The sequence below is a fragment of the Eucalyptus grandis genome, chromosome 5 (assembly GCF_016545825.1).
Source record: "Eucalyptus grandis isolate ANBG69807.140 chromosome 5, ASM1654582v1, whole genome shotgun sequence".
NCBI lineage: Eukaryota > Viridiplantae > Streptophyta > Magnoliopsida > Myrtales > Myrtaceae > Eucalyptus > Eucalyptus grandis.
In genome coordinates, this window is record NC_052616.1 from 881,322 (window position 1) to 894,262 (window position 12,941).

The 12,941-nt window shown below is 40.6% G+C and overlaps 1 long non-coding RNA gene across 2 annotated transcripts; it reads left to right on the forward strand.

Moving 5' to 3' along the window:
• The first annotated feature begins 8,552 nt into the window (after positions 1-8,552).
• LOC104445892 lies at positions 8,553-11,093 on the forward strand. 2 transcript variants are annotated; one of them, XR_005550988.1, is made up of 4 exons: positions 8,553-8,716; positions 8,891-9,045; positions 9,162-9,449; positions 9,780-11,093. It is a non-coding gene; the product is annotated as an uncharacterized LOC104445892 (long non-coding RNA). The 2 variants fall into 2 exon arrangements; XR_005550987.1 differs by having other exon boundaries at positions 9,162-11,093.
• The last annotated feature ends 1,848 nt before the right edge of the window (positions 11,094-12,941 follow it).

The following is a 12,941-nucleotide window of genomic DNA, read 5'->3' on the forward strand; positions in this document are numbered from 1 at the left end:
GAGTCCGAATTCTTCGGGCAGAACTTTTGTGTCTAGAATGGAACAACTTGCTCTGTGTCGATAAGAGCAATGACGTTGATAGGTTTGGCAAACTTCGAGGTGAGGATTTTAACAGGGAAATGGGGACAGTGAGTATGACTTGAAAATATGTCGGGATTTGGTTACGAAGATGTGGGAGATATGTGAAAAATATCTTGATTCCGAGTCGAGCTCGAGTCACTAGCAAGTTTGGTAAAAGGGATGGCACAAAGAGTTTGTTCGGTTGGTTCATCATCAGAGAATAAGGATTCAATATCATCGTTTTCAAGTGATAAACCTGTTTCATTCTCTATTAGATGAATCGACCTTTTTTCGCCCGAGGACAATTTTTGGCAAAATGTCCTTTTTGTTGCGATGTAGCAACGACTTGACTTCGTATGGCTGTGCGATCCTTCCTTTTGCGTAGATATCTCCATTTCTTCTTTTTCCGAAAATGCTTGGAGCCATGTTTGGATTTCTTGATCGAATATTTCTTGTAGTGCTTTTCTTTCGGGAATACGTACAAGTACCATCACAATCTTGTTTGGAGCATTTGATCTTTAGCTTCGAGAGGAACAAGCTCTTTCAAGACGCTTGTCATCTGTGATGTATGTTCGGACCATTCGACGTTTTAAGCATAATTCTTCAAGACATAGATGGACTTCTTGCTGAATTTCTCCCGGAGGAATATCTTGTATTCTTCTTTGCTTTCCGAAGAAAGATCTTTCAACCATTTGTGATAGCTCCTTGGGGATAGAAGTAAGGAAGACATGCTTTAAATTTGGATCTGCTCCAATTTGGTAAAAGAGTGAAGCATTAGTCGATAATGCTTATCAATATGCTTTTCGAAGGGAGCAGCATCTTCTTTCGAAAAATTCTCTTCTTTTCAGCTCCTTGAGATCTCCAGGGGTCCCCACAAAGACATGATATAAATAAGTCAGGGCATGGCTGAAATTGGGTGACATTAGGAACGTAATTTGGTCTTGTTCGAAAGTGATTGCCACCGAATTTAAGGCTCCGTGAATCTTGTAACGAAGTTGTAAATGACATCATTCATATCATGGTTGGTAATGGATTGTGTACTCAGCCAAGTATGAAATTCTTCAAGTCTTTCCGGCCATTTTGGATAAGGAATATCATCAATGGAGAAGAATTGTTTTGATGCCATAGACACATGTCCGGTGGAATCATTTCGGTGGAATTACTTGTCGTCAAATTCTGGATCAAAGCATAATTTGATTCCATTTCATAGTCATAGTCCTGGAGGAGTGTCGCCATAAATATATGTGAGGTTGGTGGAACAATAGGGGGAGAATCAGTGGTATGATCTGAGAAGGATGGGAAAGAGGAAAGGGATGATGAGTCTGATGTAGTAGAAGAAATTTGCTCAGCTAGCATAATCTGTTTTTCTGGGATAACAGTATCAGGCTCATGCTGTTGGGTATTAGGCTCAGTTTCTTGCTTACCCAAATCCTTTAAAAAGGATTCTAATGGATTGGATAGCATCATCGGCCCGGCTTTTCCCTTATAACAATTGATCTTGATTCTTGTTGGTGGCGTCTTTTGTTTCCCTTTTCCTTCCGCGGGGCTTTGAGACGATTTTGTAATTCCGCCATATCTGGTTCTCTTAGGAGGTATCTTCGGAATATTGGCAAAACAGATACTTGTGGCGCGGGAGGTATGTACCGGTTCGAACGGGGAGGTGTCGGTGGATCAAAGGTCGAACCTTCCTTCCTCAAGAAGTTGAATTTGCTTCTTGAGCTTCTCTATTTCTGGTTTTGGGCTTTCAAGGTAGTGGTACCTAAGATGTTGTCCTAATTCCAAGGCATGAAGCCTTTTCCGGGAATTCGTAAAAGTATCTTCTTGGTACTCTCATCATATTTTTGGAGATCTTGTTGCACATTTCCGATCTTGGAATCAATAGCCTTGAAGGCATTGTTTTGTGCTAACGAGAGTCTCGATTGCCGATTTAGAACGCTTCTTCGGCGGCGAGAGGTTTTTTTCTGTCTCCCATGTTCATCCACATCGGTAGGGATTAGGAACTTTAGGAACATGGCGGTAGCCCGCCATGAGGATCAATAAACTCTTCCGTAGCGAGGAACGAAAGTTTTTATTCTTCCTTGACAAGAGGAGGAAAGTCGGTTTCTTGGAACATAGCTATTGAAGAAGTGGGTGGTACTTTTGCTGGAACTTCAAGCGGGTAGGAATGTTTCTTGGCCCACTTAAGGATTGGCTTATAAAATGGAGAGAGAACTTGCTTTTTCTGGGGGGGAGATGGTGGTGTTTTTGGTAGTTGTGGTGAGGCTTGAGATGTAGTACTAGACTCTGGTGGCGGAGGTGGTGCATAGGAAACCATGAATTGGTATTTGTCACATTCACCAAGAGTGTCAACGGATGAATCTCCGTCCAAGTACCTTTGGAAAATCAAGTCTTTCGGCCTTTTTCGTCGAGGTAGGGGTCTTGTAAAAGGATCTACCTCATCGGGGGAATTTGTACAATAGGAACATTGACAAAAAGGGTCCCAAAAGCAATGACCATATTTGTCTTTGTAGTAATGAACAGGATGTCCATTACCATCAAAGTGCCTGACATGCTTTTTTGGATCTGGCTCAGCAATAGATTGAGGAACACATGGTTCAATCATAAAGAGGGTTTGGAAGATAGAAGGGCTTTCTTCCTTTTCCTTGCCAAATTTGATGGAAACAGTTCCATCTTTTTTCCTTACGAACTCCGAGTCCGTAGATTGGAAAGGCTTGTTGTCTTGGTGTAGCTTTTCATAGTTGGTAATCCAAGTTTCGGAAGGAGTTTGGCCAACGTATCCTTTGGAATCTGTCTAGGAACATGGATACAGGATGCTTGGTCATTCTGCATAGAAATGAACAAGGCGTCTTCATTACCATTGTTGAAATTAAGGTCAAGTGCATGGTTCTGCACTCGATAAACCATCTAGTAATGTAGTGTTGCAGCTACGAGTCGGCGGTTTGAGGGCTCCGGTAGTTGGACTTGAACTTTCATAAAAGAAAGCAAGCGAGGATCCGAAAGAGCAATGTTGAAGTTGGGATAAAGTGTGACAAAGACGGTTCCTGCATTCAAAGTAGTTTGAACAGTACCAATGCAAGCATGCTGGTATTGTAGAAACCTGGTGTCTAGCAAAGCTATTCTTGCCACAACTGGCAAACCTTTTCGACCGTGGAAGGTTAGAGCAAGACGAACAGCTCCATAATGGACATAGGTGTATCCTGTTGAGCCCATTGTATGGGAAATTTGGAGGGATCGGAGAGTAACAAAATACTCATTTTCATGGCAGGTGAATAGGATGCTTTGGTCGAATTTGGAGGACCTGAACGTACTCCTTTACTTGCTTTGGGGTTTGGTGGATAAGTTGGCGGATGGAACGGATAGGTGAAAATGACGAGGTTGGTTTTGCGAAAGCAGAATAAGGGTTCATGAGAGGAAGTTGGTTTCAGAAATATGGATGCCATCAATGGCGCATATATAGTCCTGTCATTTTATCAAAGACTAGTATTATACAAGATTATCAACAAAATAAAATTGATGGTGTAGAGGAATATATGAGAATTCTACCTTGAAATAACGTTTATGATTAGAAACAAATCGGGGGAAGGTCGGTTTATTTTGATTCTCGAATTGAATTAGTCCAGCTTGCTCATCCCTAATTTCTTTATCATTGCTCAATGAACCTTTAATGGCCCTTGCATAGCAAAGAGAGAGATTCTCTTTAATCTCTTGCTTTTGAATTAAAATTTAAGATTTTGTAACAATCTAATTAATTTGATTTTGCAAGAATTTTGAATCCGTAAAGAAACAAGGTTAAATTTCTAGGCACGTTTTTTATTCATCTATTGCTTAAGAACTTTTTCTTCAACTGCCATGCGCGTGCCCTTTCTAGGAGGAAAGAGCCCCATTGTTTTTAAGTAAGCATTTAAAACTTTGGTCGTTTTTAAAATTAGGGACCCATTTGATTGCCTTTCATACTAAAGAGGAAGTTATCAAAAAAAAAAAAAAAAAAAAACACTAGCAAAATAAGAAAAAGAAAATTAGCAATAATTTGTGAAGTTGTGATTTACGAATGAATTAAGTTAGCAAGAAAGCGCAAGATTCCTTTATATTATTTGATTTCAGCTTGTGATTTCTATTTCAGAAATTAAGAAGTTAAAAATTTCAGCTTCTGATTTCTTCGATTTCTCTATTTCTGGAATAGAAATCTGTTTCAAAAATAGAGAAATCAAATTGCGTTACCAAACGGACTTATGTTCCAAATCATTAGGGGAACAGAAAAATAGAGAAATCGAGAAATAAAAATTTTGTTATGCGCGCCCTAACTAGCTAAAAGATTGGCTAAAGAAAGTTCAATGAGTCATCCAATTGATTTCCATGAAAGATTTTGTGTGTTTAATTTGACAAGAAAACCCAAATTCTGAAGATTCTTCCTTTTCGTCGCCCATCCCTAGGCCTCCAGTTTTGGCCCGCGCAATGACTCTTTATGAGACCAAAAAGATGCTTATTTGCAAAGACAGCCAAGAGCCACCCATTGTTAGAATAATATTAAATTGATTGTTGAAGATTTGAGCACGTTGGATTTGTTGTTAGTATTCTTCAAGATGCTTGATCTATGGTGGGTGTCGAAGAAGGCGAAGACGAATGAATCCTGCACGATTTATGGTGGGCTATGTTTGAGTAGCCCCTCCACCATAAGTCAATGAGTAATTGCTTTCATATTGAAAAGGAGGTCTTATTTGTCTTTCTTCAGTCAAAGAACGTAAGGTTTTTTTCTTTTGGTGCGTTTGGAAAGACTTTTGGAAAAAATCTTTGGGAAAATGCAAAGATGTGAAAGGTGTTTTCCAAAATGCAAATTGTGTTTGGTAAATCTTTTTGTGAAAGTCTATTGTGAAGTATCTTTGTACAAAATAGTGTTTGGGTAAATTAAATTTGCAAAAGACTCCAAAGAAAAAAAAAAAAAAAAAAAAGAGTTGGCCGGCCAAAGGCTTCGCCGGTTACCGCCCGGCCAAGGGCTTCGCCGATTACCGCCGGCGAAGAGCTAATAGTTGCCGGCGAAGGTAGATGGTCCGACGAGGGGAGGCGGCACGGCGAAGGGCAGCGTTCGGCTAGGGTCACAACCCTAGCCACGCCGTCGCGAGACCCACCGCGATGTGAAGGTCGCCGGCGACCCAAGCAACCTCTCGCAACCCAAATTTGGGTCACGGTGAGGTCGCAGAGGATGTGCGCCGCAACCTAAGCAACCTCCGCGACCCAAATCTGGGTCACGGCAAGGTCATGGGTCGCCTGGGTCACCGCGACCTCCGGCAACCTCCGCAACCTAAGTCTGGGTCATGGTGAGGTTGTGGGTCGCCGGAGGTCACGGCGATAGACCTCGTCGCGACCCGGGCGACCTCCGGCAACCTCCGCGACCCAAATCGGGGTCCCGGTGAGGTCACGAAGAACCGACCTCGCCGCGACCTAGGTGGCGACGCGACCCAGATTTGGGTCGCGCGAATGGTCGGCCGATGGTCGTCAGGGTGCCATGACCACGCCAGCCTCTCTCCAGCCCATCGCCGACCCATCACAACCTCGCCGGCGACCATCTGAGAACTTGACGAAGAAGACGATGAACAGGGCATCGAGCCTTCCAAAAATGCCGAAAGCCCAATGCAGCCTAAGACCCGCCTTGGGCTTTCAACTTACAAAATGCCAGCTTTGCCATTAAGAGACTTGCAAGGTTTTTTCCCAAACGCTTTATTTTGGCCCAAGGGGCTTTTGATGGCCAAAGGCCCTTCCAAAGCTGATTCCAAACGGTGCCTTTGTTAGAAGGGACAAAGACCATGTCTTTGTCTCAATTATTGTTGTGCGTTTTTTCTTCGACTTTGTGGACTTTGTTGTTTTTTTTCATTTAATGTTAGTTAAGCTATGTACACTTCCAACCTCTTTAAAAGGTTGTGGACTTTACATTTGAAGTAACACTGAATCCTAGAGCATTTGCATTTCTATTATTTCTCTCTCCGGTCTTCATTTGTGCCTCCTTCCAAACTTCAAAAAGTAGCCATAATTTTTGGTTCCAACACCCATAAACCCATCAGCCAGTGGAGACGCTGCCCACTCAATATTTTCTCCAAAGGCCACCGGCTAACTTCTATCACTTTGAAAGTCTGCATCTCCTTTTCTTTGCGGCAAAGCTTTCATGATACATACGTGGAAGTTATATATAATTATTGGAAATGTTGGACTCAAAACTCAAGTCATTAGGTAGAATGAAATCATATGTATATTAAAAGGCCTAATTAAACATGATATAAGTCAAATGATATGACATAATTTTTCTTTTTTTAACATCCATCCTCACGTATAAGTATATCTAGAACGTAAGGTTTCTTCTTTGTCAGAAGGGACAAAGACCATGTCCTTGTCTCAATTATTGTTGTGCGTTTTTTCTTCGGCTTTGTGGACTTTCTTATTTTTTTTCATTTAATGTTAGTTAAGCTATGTACACTTCTTTAAAAGGTTGTGGACTGTACATTTGAAGTAACACCGAAGCCAAGAGTATTTGCATTTCTATTATTTCTCTCTCCGGTCTTCATTTGTGCCTCCTTCCAAACTTCAAAAAGTAGCCATAATTTTTTGGTTCCAACACCCATAAACCCATCAGCCCGAGCGGAGACGCTGCCCACTCAATATTTTCTCCAACGGCCACCGGCTAACTTCTATCACTTTGAAAGTATGCATCTCCTTTCCTTTGCGGCGAAGCTTTCATGATACATACGTGGAAGTTATATATAATTATTGGAAATGTTGGACTCAAAACTCAAGTCATTAGGTAGAATGAAATCATATGTATATTAAAAGGCCTAATTAAACATGATATAAGTCAAATGATATGACATAATTTTTCTTTTTTTAACATCCATCATCACGTTAAGTATATCTAGAACGTAAGGTTTCTTCTTTGTCAGAAGGGACAAAAACCATGTCTTTTTCTCAATTATTGTTGTGCGTTTTTTCTTCGGCTTTGTGTACTTTCTTATTTTTTTTCATTTAATGTTAGTTAAGCTATGTACACTTCTTTAAAAGGTTGTGGACTGTACATTTGAAGTAACACCGAAGCCAAGAGTATTTGCATTTCTATTATTTCTCTCTCCGGTCTTCATTTGTGCCTCCTTCCAAACTTCAAAAAGTAGCCATAATTTTTTTGGTTCCAACACCCATAAACCCATCAGCCCGAGCGGAGACGCTGCCCACTCAATATTTTCTCCAACGGCCACCGGCTAACTTCTATCACTTTGAAAGTATGCATCTCCTTTCCTTTGCGGCGAAGCTTTCATGATACATACGTGGAAGTTATATATAATTATTGGAAATGTTGGACTCAAAACTCAAGTCATTAGGTAGAATGAAATCATATGTATATTAAAAGGCCTAATTAAACATGATATAAGTCAAATGATATGACATAATTTTTCTTTTTTTTTAACATCCATCATCACGTTAAGTATATCTAGAACGTAAGGTTTCTTCTTTGTCAGAAGGGACAAAAACCATGTCTTTTTCTCAATTATTGTTGTGCGTTTTTTCTTCGGCTTTGTGTACTTTCTTTTTTTAATTTAATGTTAGTTAAGCTATGTACACTTCTTTAAAAGGTTGTGGACTGTACATTTGAAGTAACACCGAAGCCAAGAGTATTTGCATTTCTATTATTTCTCTCTCCGGTCTTCATTTGTGCCTCCTTCCAAACTTCAAAAAGTAGCCATAATTTTTGGTTCCAACACCCATAAACCCATCAGCCCGAGCGGAGACGCTGCCCACTCAATATTTTCTCCAACGGCCACCGGCTAACTTCTATCACTTTGAAAGTCTGCATCTCCTTTTCTTTGTGGCGAAGCTTTCATGATACATACGTGGAAGTTATATATAATTATTGGAAATGTTGGACTCAAAACTCAAGTCATTAGGTAGAATGAAATCATATGTATTTTAAAAGGCCTAATTAAACATGATATAAGTCAAATGATATGACATAAATTTTCTTTTTTTAACATCCATCCTCACGTATAAGTATATCTAGAAAGTATATCTAGAATTGCCTGGAAGAGAGGCGTGAAATAGTCAAGTGATGTGTAATGATAAGATAACACCCTCCCACGCCCCCCCGGGGGCCCTCCCAACCCCCAAATGTGTAAAGTGTGCGACGCCGACCAAAGAACGCCCGGAGTAGGCATGGGCATAAAATCAACGTGGAAGCTTGGCGCACTAAGACCAGCCTCTTTTTTCTCCCTATCTGCCCTATATTATATTATATTATATAGATCACTTGCGTGCGGCCCTAGAAGTCAATGACTTAGCGGAGACACGCAAGCAATTACGCTTGATCTCCCAGCAATTACGCTTGATCTCCCAACAACTCCTTTGAATTGAATAGCGGACTTTCCATTCTGCTTTCACTCACATTGGCCCGCCAGCGTAAATCATTTGCTGCCTATAAATAGGGGCCAAAATCTCAGTATCGTCTGAGGACTGACTAAAGAGCGAGTTCACCTCTTATCCTGGAAGAAGAAAAACAACAATCTTCCCATACACATATCGATGGGATTCTCCGTGCTTTGACGGATGGAAAGCATATGAGAAGAACCCCTTTCACCCAACTCAGAATCCTGATGGGACCATCCAGATGGGTCTTGCCGAGAATTAGGTCTGGTAGTTGCGAAAGCTCTTCGTTCAATAATCCGCTTGTAGTGACGATATATAGGAATATGTAGTCAGACACAAGCATGCGCTGCCCATTTGCAAGCGTGCACGCACATGGCTTCCCAACTTTGCGAATGATACCCATCTTCGCCTTGTGTTTGCTTTTTATCGTTTGCAGCTTTCCTTCGATCTGGAAGAGTGTATGAAGAACAATCCTAAGGCGTCCATTTGCACTTCAGATGGGGCTGGCAAGTTCAAGGACGTTGCCAACGCCAATTTCCAATGATATTTTCCTGGAGACGCTTTCCTTGTTCCTTGCTTGTATTATCCAGCGTAGGGATACATGCTCCCGTCTCTTCATGTGCTTTCTGTATTATTTTATGAATTATTTTTATCATATATAGCCTCAATGAATAAACTGAAACCCCACGTCCTTGGACAAACTGTAGATAATGTGGACGAGATCGGGACTGCATCCGGTCTTTTACATTTTCCAGATGGCGGGGAAGTCGAAAACCCTGGCCAAGTATATTTTGTTGTGGAGGTTCTTTTTGGAAGTGGACGAGTGTTTCTGTGCTCAAACTGATTCCCAGCAGTTTTGATGGGTCCGTTAAGATCACTCCTTTTACGTTGATGTTGGCTTCTATGACCTTGACGTAATGCTGATTTTTATTTGTGGTAGGGTTACTTGGAAGTTGTTGGAGCTGTCATATTTAACCGGAGTTATCTGTGCGCCGGTGAGCCATCTTATGTCCTTATAAATCTGAGAGAAAAGAATTTGAGAACGAGATACGCTTACATGAGAATAAAATCATAGGACAAGTATATGCATAAACATGCTTACAAAAGGAGAGACGTGTACATGAGCTTTATTTTTGGTCTGGTTCCCTCAATGCTGCTATAATAAGCTCATAAAGATGCGGTATCTCAATTATATTTCTCTGCCTTATGTTACTACTAAGTATTGTTGGCATCTAGAATCACTTTGACCTAAAGTTCATAAGTCAAAATGACCGATATTTCCAGATTCAGGATATTGATTACTCTTAGTTCAAATGACTTGACAGGGACATAAGATGGCTTACCGGCATACAGATAATTCCGATTAACTGTGACAGCTCCAACAACTTCCAAGTAACCCTGCCACAAATAAAAATCAGCATTACACCAAGGCCATAGAAGCCAACATCAACGTAAAGGAGTGATCTTAACGAACCCATCAAACCTGCTGGGAATCACTTTCAGCAGAGAAACACTCACCAGTCTATTGAGCTTCACTTCCGAGAAGAACCTCCACGACAAAATATACTTGGCCAGGGTTTTCGACTTCCCCGCCACCTTGGAAATAATTCAAGAGAGTGCAATCTTGATCTCGTCCACATTCTCTACAGTTTGTCCAAGCACATAAGGTTTCCTGGCTTTCGCGTCTGCATGATCTGTCCCTACTATGATCAAGCAGCCAATTGCACGAGGGAAATGTCTAGTTTCGGATTGGTCTCTTTGCAGACACAGCATTTACTTACTTCCATGCTCTCTGATGAGAGCTTTGTAGAGAATTTCCAAGAAGAGAGGAGGAGACTGGCCAAGAGGCAGAGTCTCTTTGTCAAAGGATTCGAGCAAGACGTGGAAGACAAGGCTGGTCTTTTCGTGTGGATGGATTTGCATCGCTTCATGAAAGAATTGAGGGCTCCACGCCGAAATGAAGCTGTGGAGGGTGATTATACCGGATGCGAAGGTCAATGCATCACATGGGTCCTCTTTCCATTGCCAGAAGCCCGGGATTTTCGGGGTTTGCTTTGCTGATATGGATGATCACAGTGTAAGAGGCGCTTATAATTATTAGAGAGTTTGTGACTAAGGGCAATGACATAGGTGATGACGAGACATTGTCGAAGAAGAAACATCGGCAAAACACGAGTCTTATGCTGGGTCTTACGTCCGAGATATGTGATGAGAGCTTGATGTCTTCTCATCATAGAATGTCCCCTCAATTATCAGTGCCTCCTCATTCACCAATGGCTCGAGCGAGGACTTGAAGTGGCCATATTGGCTTTTTGCTGTTGTATGGTGGAGTGTTCTCAACAGTTACGTATCCCATTTTACTAGGATTAAATCATGACCAACCATTTCTTTCCCCCATTTGCTCGGATGCTGTGTCAGCGCTTTCGTGGAACCTAAAAGCATTTCATTCCTAGAAACAGATTTGTCTGTCCGATTGTCATAGTCCCAAAGGCAAGAGTCCCTACGATAGATCATCTGATGTACTACCATTTTATCGATCAACTTATCTATTTTATTTGGAAGTTCTTTTGTAGTCCTAGTATTATCATTTTTTACAGTATTGAAATGTGAGATGCAAAAGATGCTTTCTCATTTGGAAAGACAAGATTGCGGTTTTCCCTTCTTTTTTAGTTTATCAGTAACGCAATTTTTTCCTTTGGCCTAGGGAAATAATGATCATATTAACAATAAACTAATTACAAAATAGACCCAAGGCGAAAACTCCTAGCAAACATTGCAAGGGAAAGCCAATGGTAAGTTAAGCTAATAATTAACGAAGATCAGGTAAAACCAAGACACAGACTAACGCGCACCCTATGTGGAATCATACGTCCCATTCTCGTGTATGAAACTAAGTTACCTTGGTTTCCATTTCGCATATGTGCTACTTATTCATGTGGAAATTGGAAAAGGCCAAGATGACCAAAGTAAAAGTCTTGGAAGTTCTCATCCGCGTATCACGCGGTCCATTCACCTAGCTGAGCTAAAGTAGTGCACCTCAAAAGGGAAAAATGGCTTGGATCATCATAAAGAAACGCTCTGGTAAGAAGGCCCATCTCTGAAGTTGGACCAAGCCCAGGCCCATCTCTTTGCACTGGCCGCGAGCAATGTAAAATTAACAAAATCGGCGGAAAATAGCATCATGTTTAAGCACGGTGGTGATACGATACCGTAGCTTCGGCGCCACTCTTTCTGCGACAGGTAATGCTAACATAACTCTTCGCAATCCTCATTTGTCTCAAGAAGATACATCAAACTCTTATGGATATATCAGTCTGTGCTTGATTTTCTTTGTTGTTCCTCTTAATTTGCTCCTTTAGAATTTTAGACACTGTAATTAGTCGTGGTTTGCCTAGTTTAGAATTTCAGGCATGAATAGGTCAGCTAGGTTAGACGGGATGTTAAGGAAATTTCCTAATTGATTTTGAAGATTGAAAAACCTTCCTTATATGATTATTGATTCTAATGAAAAGCTTTCCTTGAGTTATTCTTTGAGCAAATATATTCAAGTCACATTCAAAGACTTATTAGAGATTCTAGTTCTCTATGACTTCCTAATTGATTTTGAAGATTGAAAAAACCTGCCTTATATGATTATTGATTCTGATGAAAAGCTTTCCAGGAGTTATTCTTTGAGCAAATATATTCAAGTCACATTCAAAGACTTATTAGAGATTCTAGTTCTTTATGACCTTGATTGTGTTACGTCGGACAATGATATATATTATGCATGGATTGTCTAGATTATACACATCATCAACCAATATGAGAGGATCTCTAATCTTTGAAATAACCTAGAATATATAAAGCGCAAAGGCTAGGAATTGGCCTAAATTTCTTTGTATATATATTGCCGTTCCTTGCTTCGTTCTTCTTGCCTAGGGATGGATCTTTTGTTGTTTGTTCAGCCTGTCCTTTTGGCTGTTGCCTTGTTAGGTTTGCTACAATGTTGCGGCTAGCTTTCTTTTACTTCGGCTCCCTTCCACTCGTTCTAACGTGTTGTCACTATGAGTGAAGTTTTGGAGTCGGATCTTTTGTATAGTTGATTTAAAGCTCAATATATCTTACATTTACCAAAAAAAAAAAAAACATCCACATAATCTTTCCTTCTTGGAGATTCATAATCCATGCAACAATCATTGGAGACGAGACACACTTTCCAAACAGAGTGATCAATTTATGGAAACCTTATCTCTTTTGTATAGACAATAAAATCAAGGGCGACTTTATTCTTAGCATCCTAAAAGCAATCGGATTGTCCTAAATCATTCAAAGTTCAATAGGTGGATTGGATGAATGATCCTCAAAGTTTATATCCAACAGTCAGTTTGGACAATAAAGAGTATCAAAGGAGATCGTGATGCTAAGGGAATAAGAATCAAAGTCTTAAAATTCCAAAGGTCAAGCGAGCTTCACCTTCTCGTCTTTGTGAGCTTAACTTGTAATCT